The 13,178-nt window shown below is 33.4% G+C and overlaps 1 long non-coding RNA gene across 1 annotated transcript in view; it reads right to left on the bottom strand.

Moving 5' to 3' along the window:
• Nucleotides 1-10,201: 10,201 nt before the first annotated feature.
• Nucleotides 10,202-13,178, bottom strand: part of LOC128248084 (uncharacterized) — a 6,107-nt gene continuing 3,130 nt past the window's right edge. The window contains exons 2-3 of the long non-coding RNA XR_008264333.1: nt 11,006-11,096; nt 10,202-10,286 (exon numbers count right to left, since the gene is read on the bottom strand). This is a non-coding gene — a long non-coding RNA (uncharacterized LOC128248084). The remainder of the gene's footprint in view (nt 10,287-11,005; nt 11,097-13,178) is intronic.

Raw genomic sequence — 13,178 nt, 5'->3', positions numbered from 1 at the left:
ATATATATATATATATATATATATATAAGTTTATTTAAAAGAAAGTAGCTAGGCTTCTGTTGGTTGTTTTTCCTCGCATTAGGTACTAAATGTGGTTATTTTGAGAAGTCCACTGTGTGGCGTTGTTATTCTTCTGTAATAATGCCCTTTATATAAATATAAACGAATAATTATATTCTTGGGAATAGAAATTTCCCTTACGAATTTTTTTACACACTGGCTTCTTGATAAAATTCCTGTAAAAGAGTTTTATCCCTTTTTGAATTTATATATATATATAGATAGATATTCACATGCATATGCATACACATACGCATACACATACGCACATATAGATCCATACGCATCTATACAAATAAACAGACATATCTGGGTGTACAGTGTTTGATGTTTATTACTGGCTTGTGATAATCAATTTACGCTATTTATGATTGTGATAGTAGTGAGATGTTCCTACTGTTGTAGGTGAATGTGGATTTCTTGACATGCATGCATGTGCAATCCTTTCGGATAATTTGTTGATAAATGTTTCGTTAGTTAATAGAAAGGACAAATATTTTTCAGAGCTCACCTCCGCACCTCCTGGAAAGGGGTTGTCTTGTAAGTGCGCAGGACAGTTCATAATCAATGATGTCTGTTATTAATTTCCGCAGACAATCTATGCGTGTGTTCACGGGGATATGTGTGTGTATGTGTGTGTATGTGTGTGTGCATGTGTATGTGTGTATTTGTATGCATGTATATATATACATATGTATGTGTGTGGGTGTGTACCAAGTCCAAAGACAGGAACCATACATCCACCAAATTCTCGATACATTGGCAAGAATGGTACGCATGAGAAACCAACGAAGTACTCAACCTTTAGAGCGCTTTTCATTCAAAGGCTATTCTGACCTTCCCATTTATTCTCTGTATTTGATTTTTTTCTTTAACTACCGCTCCCAGTATATATGCCAATATATGGATTTGTAAACTACTATAAACGCACGTATCATATCAATTTCATCCTACCGCTCACAACATATATCCATACATCAGAAAGTGATATCCACGCGATTTTTTATTCATATCCACTACAACTTTTGCGATTCATCCCGCACATTTACCTCACAGGTGAGATACTGTACAATTAATTGTCTTGAATCAAATCTGCAGGATGAATGAAAGTAATTGTAGCGAATTTGAATAAAGAATCTCATGAATTCTATTTTCAGCCTCTGATCTATTGATATAAACTCTATGGATACCAAAAAATTCCTGAAGTAATTATAATAGCATATGCATCACTAGTGTTGTTGACATATGGTAGCTAAAATTTGTGGACGAGCTTTACACAACATGCTACTAGTTTTCTACCCGAATATAATTGAACAGTATATATGTATATATAATGCTAATCAGGAAATCTATACAAATTCGGAACACCTGTTATATTTATGAAAAAAGATGATTTTTCAATTGAATATTCATATAAATTTACATATTCATTCTTGTGGGTGATAAAAAATTGCCAATGATATTTAAAAAATTAAAAAAACAAATTAGTTATTCCTCTTTTTACAGTGTTTATTGTCACCTTTGTGTCTTAAAATGAAGCACTATATGGATTCAAATTTAATTTAGAATTATGATTATACTATTTCCAAAAAAATTTGAATCATTTCAAATTTTAATATTTCTCTTGTTAGAAGCAAGTATATTTGAGTTTATAATTCATGATACGTTTATTTTTTTTTCTTTTAGTAGAGACGTAAATGAGAATATATTTTGCAATCCCTTGTCTTTATTTTCAAATATTTTGATTGTTTTAAGTTCTATAGATATCAGGATTGTTCTTCAGAAAAAATGTTTCGGGCTGCAAATCTGATGAAAAATTAAGGAATTAGGGAAGAGAGTAAGAATATCTTCTTGGGGGAAAATAGGATAGTCTACCGCGTTTAGAGGGCATAAATTAGGCCACTAATGTCTGTTTAAAATATGTTCTAATTTCAATTAACTAAACACGTTCTAATTTCAATTAACTAAATATTTAAGTTTTAACTTATCGAAAACACTGTATTCCGATTTAGCGTGGGTCTGATAGCAATAGTCTACACTTACCCGATGATTGTGAATCAAATTTTATCAAATTATTGTGTTGGGGTATATTCTTGGTGACACTACATAAAACATTCAAATATAAAGAATACTGAGGTTGTAATTTTTATACGAATGTTTACATGCTACATTGTTTATGAACCTGGAGCGCCTAAAAGGCAAAATTTTGCTGGCTAACACTATTCTATAAAAATAAAAAAATAGATAAATAAACTAAAAATTATTAGATTATACTTTTAATATTTAGAACCTGCTTGATGCACTGAGTCCCTCAAAATATAGAACATTTTTTTGCTTATAAGAAATCACTACTTTTATCAAAATATGACGACTATTCCAAATTTACAAATAACGGGATTCACAAAGATATGAAGACATATTGAAATTTGAAAATTAGTGAAATTGGGCAAATTTTATCATTTTTTAAATATATTATGCGATAAAATATTTCTTATCAATATTTGCATTTGGGCCGCGAAAATGCTGTGGCATCGATTGATTGGTTTTAGTCAAATGAATCGACCCTAGTACTTATTTTTTAAGCCTAGTACTTAGTCTAACGATTTCTTTTTACCGAGCCGCTTAGTTACGGGGACGTAAACATACAAATACCAGCTATCAAGTGGTGGTGGTGGGAGGGGACAAACAAATACGAGGACAAACACATAAATATATTTACACACGCACTCTTATGTAAGTATGCATGTTTGTATGTATGTATCTATTTTTCAGCATACACACACACGCACACACACACACATATATACAACGGACATTTTTTCAGTTACCGTCTATCGCATCCACTAACAAAGCTTCGGTTGACATAGTGCTATAGTGGACAACACTTGACCATGGTGCCACGCAGTGGGACTGAACCCTGAACAATGTGTCGAGAAGTTAATTCTTTACTACAGAACCGTACGTATTGATTTTGCTTTAAATTTTAAGATGTTAGAATTAAAACATTTGAAAAATATGAGGTATATAGCAGAAAATTCTGCATCTCCGTCGTATACCTGTGCTTCGATTCCCTCCGTTAATCAAACGTATATTATTGTATCTGGAGTAAATATAGGAAGTTCCACAGAAGAATGTTTATCATAGGAAGTGTCAGTATTGAAAGGAGTGTGCTCATTTCCAAGTTCAGTTAACACTTTTATGCCCACATGTTCTCTGCTAGTACACTCGTTTTAGATAAAGATTAAACATTACTTGAGGTTTTCTATAGAATTCCAATACATTTAGAAAATGAAAACCAACGTGCATCATTCAAGAACCATTGGACTAACTGCACATTTTGACTCAAAATATATTGTCGTGGATATGCATCATTCTTAAAATCGAAGCAGTTGACACCGATTAATATATGCTCCTTATTTAATCTAGTATATTTCAAGTAAGCATTTCTTGTCTTGTGCCGTAAGAAATATTATTCCTAAATATTTGAATATACCAATGTATAATTGAAAAAACATGTACATTTTAGATATAGTAATAATAGTAAGAGTAGTAAGAAAACATACGTACTTGCAAAAATGCGTGTCTGGAATACGCTTAGGATAATTCCGTTCCGCATTGGGACACATGTTTTGGAACTCGTTTATACATGTGTCATTATCTGCAATACATACAAATTTGACATATCCATTGATTTTCTAATCAATCCTTTTGAATTATTAAATGACTCAACAGAAATTAAATCGATTAATTTTGGTCTCACCCACCATTAGTGGTTATAGGCTATATTACATGGTTTAATCTTGACGAAGATGTTTTCTGAAATAAATTTTGTGAGCTTGTTCATAATTCTTCATGGATATTTTTCGGTTAGATTTTTAAAGAAAATACTCGTTCTAAGTTATCTGTTGAGATCTGTAATATACAGTTTGTGGCTAAAATGGATGAATTATTTACATAAGCTTGCGTACATGGGGAACTATGTGTTTTCATGGGAGCTATTTCAATTAGTCGAACAAATGCCTGAAATAATTATTATTATGTCCGTACTGGTAAGCTGGAGAAATCGTTAGTAGCATTCCATCCGTCTTTACGTTCTAAATTCAAATTCCGCTGTGGTCAACTTCACTTTTCCTCCTCCTTTCGGAGTCAGTAAAGTAAAGTATCAGCTGAGCACTGGAGTCAATGTGATCAACTTTATCCGTTTCAGGCTTTATGTTAATAACGTAACTTATAAAATGTAATATGTTTCGAATTTAGTTTGCAAATGCACCGTTTCTGCCAATATGCGTGAATAAAGTATGTCTTACTTGGACAATTATCAACAAAGATTCCGTTGTAGAAATCCCAGCACTTCTCATTGGTATCTTTAGCACAACTTTTGTATTTCTCAAGGCGTCTGCAAAATCAAGATAAATCTGAGAAATTCATTTCAGAAAAAGGTAAGTTATAATATAATGGAGAATATTTTCGATTATTAACGTAATAAACTCTGTATCAGCTTCAAATATCTTGCAATATTTATGTGTACTGCAAGGTGGCAAACTGACGGAATCGCTAGCACACCGGTCAAATAACGTAGTGCTATTTGGACTTGCTCATTACATTCTGAGTTCAATTTACGCCTCAGTGGTCTTTGTTCTTCAGCTTTTCGGGGTCGATTAGATAGGTACCGGCTGAGCACTGGCTTCCTGTCACTGGCTCCCTCCCTCCTTCCCCAGAAATTATTTGCCTTGTGCTAAACGTTTGAAACTAAAATTTTATCTTCGTTACATACTGATATCACGTTACCATTGTATGTAATTTTTATATTTCCAGGGTAGTAAAACGCAAATGAAGATATAAATTTTACAAACTGATTTCTAACATTTGGCAATAAAGATTAAATATTGGTGCATTTCGTATGGTAGATTGTAGCAAAATGAAGTTTTACGCAGTCATTTGAAGAAAAGATAATAAAGGTTTAATAATAAACAACGAATTCTAAATAGCATGTGTCTTGTGATGATCAAACATTACTATAGGTTTCCTAAAGCATGACATATTCTTAAAGACTGACATGTTTCGGTCTCTCGATCCGTCTTGAGTGCATATTTGTGAACTTGTGCCATACTTAGTATTACTTATATACAAAGTGCGGTGAATAAATAGTCGTCTAAATTACGCAAAAATGAAAATAACACTGACATCTCATTCTAACAGATATACTTACCAAAATAACATAAACATATCTTGAAATAAAAGAGAGTAAATGTATTCAGTAAAATCGTCATTGGCTTCTACTACCGCTTCCAGACGACTTCGGAATCTCCTGCAACTCTTCTGGGCGAGCCACTTGTTTAATTTGGTGAATGCTGCCGTAATCCTTGCCTTCAGTTTATCATTGGTATTACAAGGAGTTTTGTTGGTCTCTCGTTCAACTGCGCTCCACACATAATAATCAAAGGGGTTGCAGTCTAGAGGGTTAGGTGGTCAAGTTTTAGGGGTGGTGTGGTCAGAGAAATTGTCTAACAGCCATAACTGGGTTCTGCTTGTTTGGCATGATGCAGACTCCTGTTGCCAGACATAGGGCCTTCCAGCAGTCACCCGCTTGACCCAGGGCAGCGTTATCTTCACCAGGCACTTGATGTAGGCCTCCACGTTGAGTTTGAGGCTGTGTGGGAAGATGAGTCGAGGCATAACGTCGCCATCACTAGTGATTACTCCAAACACCATGATGTTACCTAGATGTTCGATTTGTATCACTCTCGGTACATGTTCATATTGGTAAATATTCGTAGTGGAGCTTCCGGTTCGAATGCCAAGCAGTATAGCATGTCGTTTTCAAATTCCTAGCACAGTGAATTGCCTCATGGTGCTGTTTTTCTCACAACTAACCCTGCTACACACTGTAGACGACAAAATCAAAAACAAATAATGTGCATGCGCAAAATTAACAATATAAAATTGCGACAATTTACCCATCGCACACTGTACCTACTGGTCTGCCAAAAACTGTTCAAGTCATATTGTCGTTAATATGCACCATTGTAGGTCAACGTAATTAGCACTAATCGAAATACTCTTTCCTACTGAATGTAACATTCCAACTAACAATGTATTAATTAGTACCAATGTAAGAAATTTTGATTTCAAATTTGGGTACAAGTCTGGAAATTTCAGCGGAGGAGTTACGTCGATTACACCGAATCCAGCGCTCAATTTGTTATAATTTTATCGATGAAAGGCAAAGTCTACCTTCGTGAAATTTGAACTCAGAAAGTGAAGATAGACGAAATGTAGCTAAACATTTTACCGGCGTGCTTAACGGCTCTGTGACAGCGTGCCGCCCCTATCAATGTAAAAAAATATTAGTAATTAATGGTTGATGGTATGTGTGCATTATTACAAATATATGTCAGTTAATTAATATTAAATGTAAAAATAGTTGTAAGAGTAGTAAGAAAATACACGTACTTGCAGTAATTCAAATCTGGATTAGCTATGGGATAATCTTTTTTAGCTTGCGGACATTTTGATTCAGTGAAATTTGAGCAAAGATCTTCCACTGCAACAGATTTTGACATTTCCTTTCGTATTGAGAAAATATTATGATGAAATATATATAAAAGCATTTAAATCTGGTCATAATCCATATTGTTATTTGTAATCTATATAACGTGGTTTGATGATGAAAAAATAATATAACTACAAAATATGATTTCGTGTGTTGCAAATGAAAGTATTATTTCAGTTAGAACTAAAGTAAAAAGTTATAAATATATTACTGTCTATTTCCAACCTATTAGTGTTGTGTTTAGTATTATGAATATTTCAAGATACAGGTATATCACATATTGCCTTCATGTTGGGAATAATAGTTTTCTATTTTCATATCTCAGTGTTTCAGGAATTCTTTATTGCATTACTCTTTTACCCTTTTACTTGTTTCAGTCATTTGGAGCACCGCCTTTTAGTCGAGCAAATCGACCACAGGACTTATTCTTTTTAAGCCTAGTGCTTATTCTATCGGACTCTTATTGCCGAACCGCTAAGTTACGGGGATGTAAACACACCAGCATCGGTTGTTAAGCGATGTTGAGGAGACAAACACTGACATACAACACACACACACATACACACACACACACACACACACACACACACACACACTCATATATATACATATATACGATGGGCTTCTTTCAGTTTCCCTCTACCAAATCCACTCACAATGCTTTGGTCGGCCCGAGACTATAGTAGAAGATACTTTGTCCAAGGTGCCACGCAGTGGGACTGAACCCGGAACCATGCGGTTGGTAAGCAAGCTACTTACCACACAGTCACTCCATGCAGAAATCTGGCGGAAAAAAGACAGTCTATTTAGTTTGTGCGTATGTCGCGATTCTAGATCTTTGTCTTCTGCGTCATAGAGTGTTTTGATAAATATATTGATAATGTTGCATTATTTCATTTATCATTTTAATGATTGATTTATATTCATGCTGCATAGCAACCTTACCTTCGCAGTGCCTTGCGGAAAGTATTCTAAAAGAAGTCATGCAATGCTTGTTTTCCTCTAACTTAGCACATTCATATAATTTGGGAAGGCGTCTGGAAGATAAAAATATACTGAAAAATTATTTATATATATATTGAAAAATTATTCAAAACAAAAGATAATATGAATATAGGTGGCAATCTTTCAGTTTAATGATTTATTGAATTACAATCTTTTGTGGATTGATATAATTTGTACCAGTTTCAAATAATTGACAATATAAATATTGTATTCATCGCGACGCCAAATAACTGCAATGCGTAATTATCCTTTCATATGGCCGGGATTTATAAAATAATTCGTAGTGAGACGCAGGAGATATATATTTATATACATGCTCATATATTAGAAATCGGTTTTACACTCGGTAATATGCTAAACGTTCAAATCCGAATGTGGTTGTTACTCAGCGTCTTTAGGTCGGTATGATTTGTACCAATCAGTCACGGTACCCTCATCCACTTCAATAAATTATTTCTAGTCATGTACTAAAATAAGAATGATTAGAAATTAACTGTTGATAATACCGTTGTATATTTTAATCTTTTATTCTTTTACTTGTTTTAATAATTGGACAGCAGCTTTTATGAGTCCGTACTTTGAATTGTTCTAAAGTATCAAATCGGAGTCAAGAGTTCGTTGAAACTTGACACTCAAGCATGCCTACACACGCACACACACACGTATACACACACACACATACACACACACATACACACACGCACGCACACACCCACACACCCACACACACACACACACACACACACACACACACACACACACACACACACACACACACACACACACACACACACACACACACACACACACACACACACACACACACACACATATATATGCATACATGTATGTATGCATGAATTTATTGTATGTATGTGTGTGTGTGTGTATGTGTGTATGTGTGCGTGCAGGAATGTGGTTCCAGATTGTGTCTGAATGAGCAGCACCTTTAGCAATTACCCATTTCCACAAATTCTGGCACCCAGTGATATATGGTAACAGAATCTGTGGAAATGTCAAATAATGATAGAGATAGTAACCGAATATACGTACTTGCAGTAGTTTATATCTGGATTCACTTCAGGAAGATTGCTGAAAGCCTTGAAGCAAGTTGATCTGTATCTTTCCATGCAGTCAGGTTGTTCTTCATGAACTATAATTTTAACGCTTTCAGTCTTTAATTATTAAAAAATTCATATCATAAGGACGAAAGATTACATGATAGACCATAACTTAAAACTTTGCTTCTGTCTGAGTCCACGTTATTTGTTGCAATCTATAATCCGGCGTTTGCCGATGGAATGGATATTATTTATGTAATTGTGCGATTTTATGCACTCCAACTGATGGGAGCTAGATTGTAAATTAGATAATATTAATGTTGATAGTTATTCAAATACTAACCATTTTCTGGGTTATATCTTGTTTCATGTAGTTGAAAATTAAAAAAAAAATTAATAATACATTAGATTTAATATGATTTATTTTCATTCCCAACAACTCTTTTATAAAGTATATGTTTTTAGTTTCTTCATTGATGTATACTGTTCCAAAATGAATGTCTACGTGGATGGTTCAGATCTTAAGCTTTCTCAGTATGTTATCTGTGTGTAAGTGTAGGGTTCTCTTTCGGAAAAGTATCTGGTAAAGTATGTTATCTACAGTCGTCAGAATATTGCTAATAATAATATATAGTGAGGCTGCTATTACGCATACTGATATTTCCAAATAGTTTGGTTAATAATTTCATGATCATAAACATTATGAAATGAAAGCTACGCCACTTATATCAGAAAATGACATCAGAAACCTACTCTACCATTTCTGCTACAATAGCAACCCCTGAACATTTCGTTGGCTTTCAAATATGAAGCATTCAATAGCAAACCGCTCGTCCATTCTAAATTCATAACAGTCGATATCAAAATGTATTTTATTTGTAGTTTCCAGAAATCAATATTACAAAGGTATGCCCTACCAACCCAATTTTATAAATCATAAGCAAACGAAGTTCCATGAACTTAAAAAAGCATCGCCAGAAGCTCGTGAAGAAACCGGTATGCCAGTTACATCACTCATCATACATCCTTTATGGCTGCACAAATCAGAACTACAAGTTCTTAGGCCATATGTCAAGATGAGGCATACATGGGACTAAACAAGAAAATCGTGTTTCTGTGCTTCATTTATTTAGAATGATAGATATTTACATAGATCTATTTATTGACGAATCATTCCCTTCAACTGACAAATCAGACAGCAGTCAACAACAAGACCATCACCAAAACTAACACAGCTGGTAACAAAAATTTCGTAGATTGCATGTGCTTAAGAAAAATCAAAAGCTATCTTTGATCCTATCACTGGATTCCCATCCAGTCCATTTAGTGATCTCATCGTCACCATCATTAAAATATATTTGTTTAATTATTAGACAATAAAAAGTTTAAATGTTTCTATCCATCTGCAAAGCATAAAAGACAAATGAATAGGATAAGTGGTAGATCACATCTACTATTTTACAGGTTGCGTCATTTCTGACATTATGAAAAACAAAATTTAGAAAAAAAGCATCTTACCTACACACATTGCCAGAAAGAGTTCGTTGAAATGCTGTTTGCATTTGTCTTTCTTTGTAGTAGCACACGTTTCATATATGCGCAAACGACTAGAATATAAAAATCAGAAAAGAAATGCAGTTTAGACAAATGAAAATTTGGCAACGTTTTCGATTATTTATGTATTGAGATTAATTTCGTTAGGCTTCAGAAACTGAGTACCAGTTTTAAATATCTTGTAATACTTATTTTGTTCACATGCTGAAATCATGCTGCCACTGAATGTAATTCATATATTTCCTAGATAGGCATTTCTTACCAAGTGATATACTATAATTTTCAAGCTGAATCTGGCTATGAAGATTGAATTTTAACAATCCTGGTGCATTTCGCAGGAAATTATGTTTAAAAGTGAATAATTAGAATAAAAAAATACGAAAAATGCTTATTGATCGTATACGTGTGCGTATGAATAACAAACTTCTGAGAAGTACGTTTTAAATGATGAGAAGTTTGCATTAGTTTTATAAAGTATAACATTTTATGTATGAAAATTGCACATTTGTAAACTTTTGTCAATATATGAAATTAAGCAAATAATTATTAATTGATTAAACGTTGACTAGTCATATTGGTGTCGATATGCATCAATTTTTAGATCGATGTATTTTAGCAACAATCAATTTCTGTTTCTGATTGAATCCAATACACTACAACAAACCAATGTAATTATCAACAGTAATTAACAGTTGGTTGTATAATTAAAAATATAAACATGTAAATATTCCATGTAACAATGAATGTAAGATCAATAACATAATATATTTACTCGCAGTAATCCGTGTCTGGGTTACGTATGGGATGGAGTTTTTCAGCTTCGGGGCAAATTGTTTTGTAGGAATTTGTGCAATTGTCGACCTCTACAACATATGCAAATTTAACATATTATTTCATTATAACATGAATAATCTTCACATTTTCAGGAAATATTACCTAATACAATACAAATTAAAACATATAAATCTGATCTTAATCTATGTTATCATTTGTAATCTATAATACGTGGTTTGATGCAATAGAGATTGTGTATAGTGTTTTGCGATTTTTGCGCGTTGCAAACGATGGTGATTAGTTGGATTTAAAAAGAATTATAATTGTCATAATCTACAAGTTTTCCAGGTTTAGTGACATGTTCGTTTTCCAGTTTTGGTATCATGTATATAGTTTTCTATATTTTGTTTTGTGGTTCGGATATATGATGTTGGTAATATCAAATACAGTAAAGCTGCTAGTAAAATAATATGTTTAATTAAACGATCATTTTACATTTATGCTAAAGCAGTGAGCTTGCAAAATCGTTGGCACTCTAGAAAAATGCTTTATGACATTTCGAATGTCTTTGTATTTAGAGCTCAAATTACGCCGAGGTGGATTTTTTCTTTCATCCTCTCAAACCGATGAAATAAGCCTCGGCTGATCACTGGAGTCGATGCAACTGACTAATCGTCCCTTAACATTCTTATTGACATTAGAATACATATAACTCCCTTCCAATGTTACCTTATATTAACAACATTCTTAAAACAACATGAGGTAAATCTGTATAAAACTTAATGGCAACCTATCTAAACATCCTCGAAGCTTAAGTAACATTACAGTAACATAATGTATTTAATCTGTGATCACACTGACTCAGAACTATAAATGCATACATACATACATAAATACATACATACACACACACACACACACACGCACACATATATATATATACACACATTTATATATATGTATGTATGTCATTATTCAGTTTTATATCGCGATTTCGTGTCAATAGAGAAAGAACCGGTTTCTAACCTAGATCAAGGTTCCTTCATTGGAATTTCAACATGAACGACAGGGTATTTTTGCATGCATGTATATATATGCGCAGATTTTTACGCTTTGTTTTATGTATGTGTTCTCATGCAGATACTTGCATATCTAGACATGCTTATACACACTTAAATGATAAACTTCTATGTATGTATGCATGTATGTGTGTATTTATATATGTATCTATAAGATTACGTACAGTGCCTCAAATGCCTCTAGTCTCGATTAAGATGAGGATGTGTTGTTTTTGATCAAATGCATATAACAGATTTTGCTTTGAAACATTCGTGCAGTTATATGTAAGGTACAGTGTGTGAGTTAAATGCAATATCTTTTCCTCATGAGTCGGAATGTTTTCTGAAATACGATTGAAATGATGTAGCTATGATTAAAAACAATGTACATTCTTCAATCTTAGGTACATAATTTTAATTGTATGACAGGTTTGCAATGTCTTTTCGTCATCTGTGTGTTTCAATCATAGGTACATTCCGACTCATGAGGGAAAGACATTGCATTTAACTGAGACCCACTGTTCTTCACATATAACTTTACGAGTATTTCAAAACAAAATCATTCACACTCATAAGATCAAAGACATCCCAACCTGACTGGTGGTATTTGAGACACTACATAGCTTTATACACGGAAGTTCAGACGGGTATCATTCGATGAATTTCAGCGAAACGTGGTCAACTCGGCTGAAAAATATATTGATTTTTTACATATAGTACGTTGTTTGCAAAAGTATGTCATATATGTATACATACTAACTATGTCTGTTGTTATAGGGTATTCCATGCGAATACACGCTTTAAACATACTAACTTTCAACATTCAAATCAGTTCGACAAATATTGGTCTTATAGCAAATTTTGAATACTGTGGCGCTGTCGCTAGATGAAGAAGTTCTGATTCATATCTGCAGTATTTTATGGTGTATACACCACGCTCACTTTGCATCCTGCTGCACACACACACACACACAAGGAATAGAGGTAAGAAAATATTCAAATTCATATTTATTAGGAGTAATGTTAAGTAACCTAACATACGTGTATATATATATATATATATATATATATATATATATATATATGTGTGTGTGTGTGTGTGTGTGTGTGTGT

This window comes from Octopus bimaculoides, chromosome 6 (assembly GCF_001194135.2).
Source record: "Octopus bimaculoides isolate UCB-OBI-ISO-001 chromosome 6, ASM119413v2, whole genome shotgun sequence".
Taxonomy (NCBI): Eukaryota; Metazoa; Mollusca; class Cephalopoda; order Octopoda; family Octopodidae; genus Octopus; species Octopus bimaculoides.
Note: the sequence above shows the minus strand (reverse complement) of the source record. Positions and strands in the feature narration are given on the sequence as shown.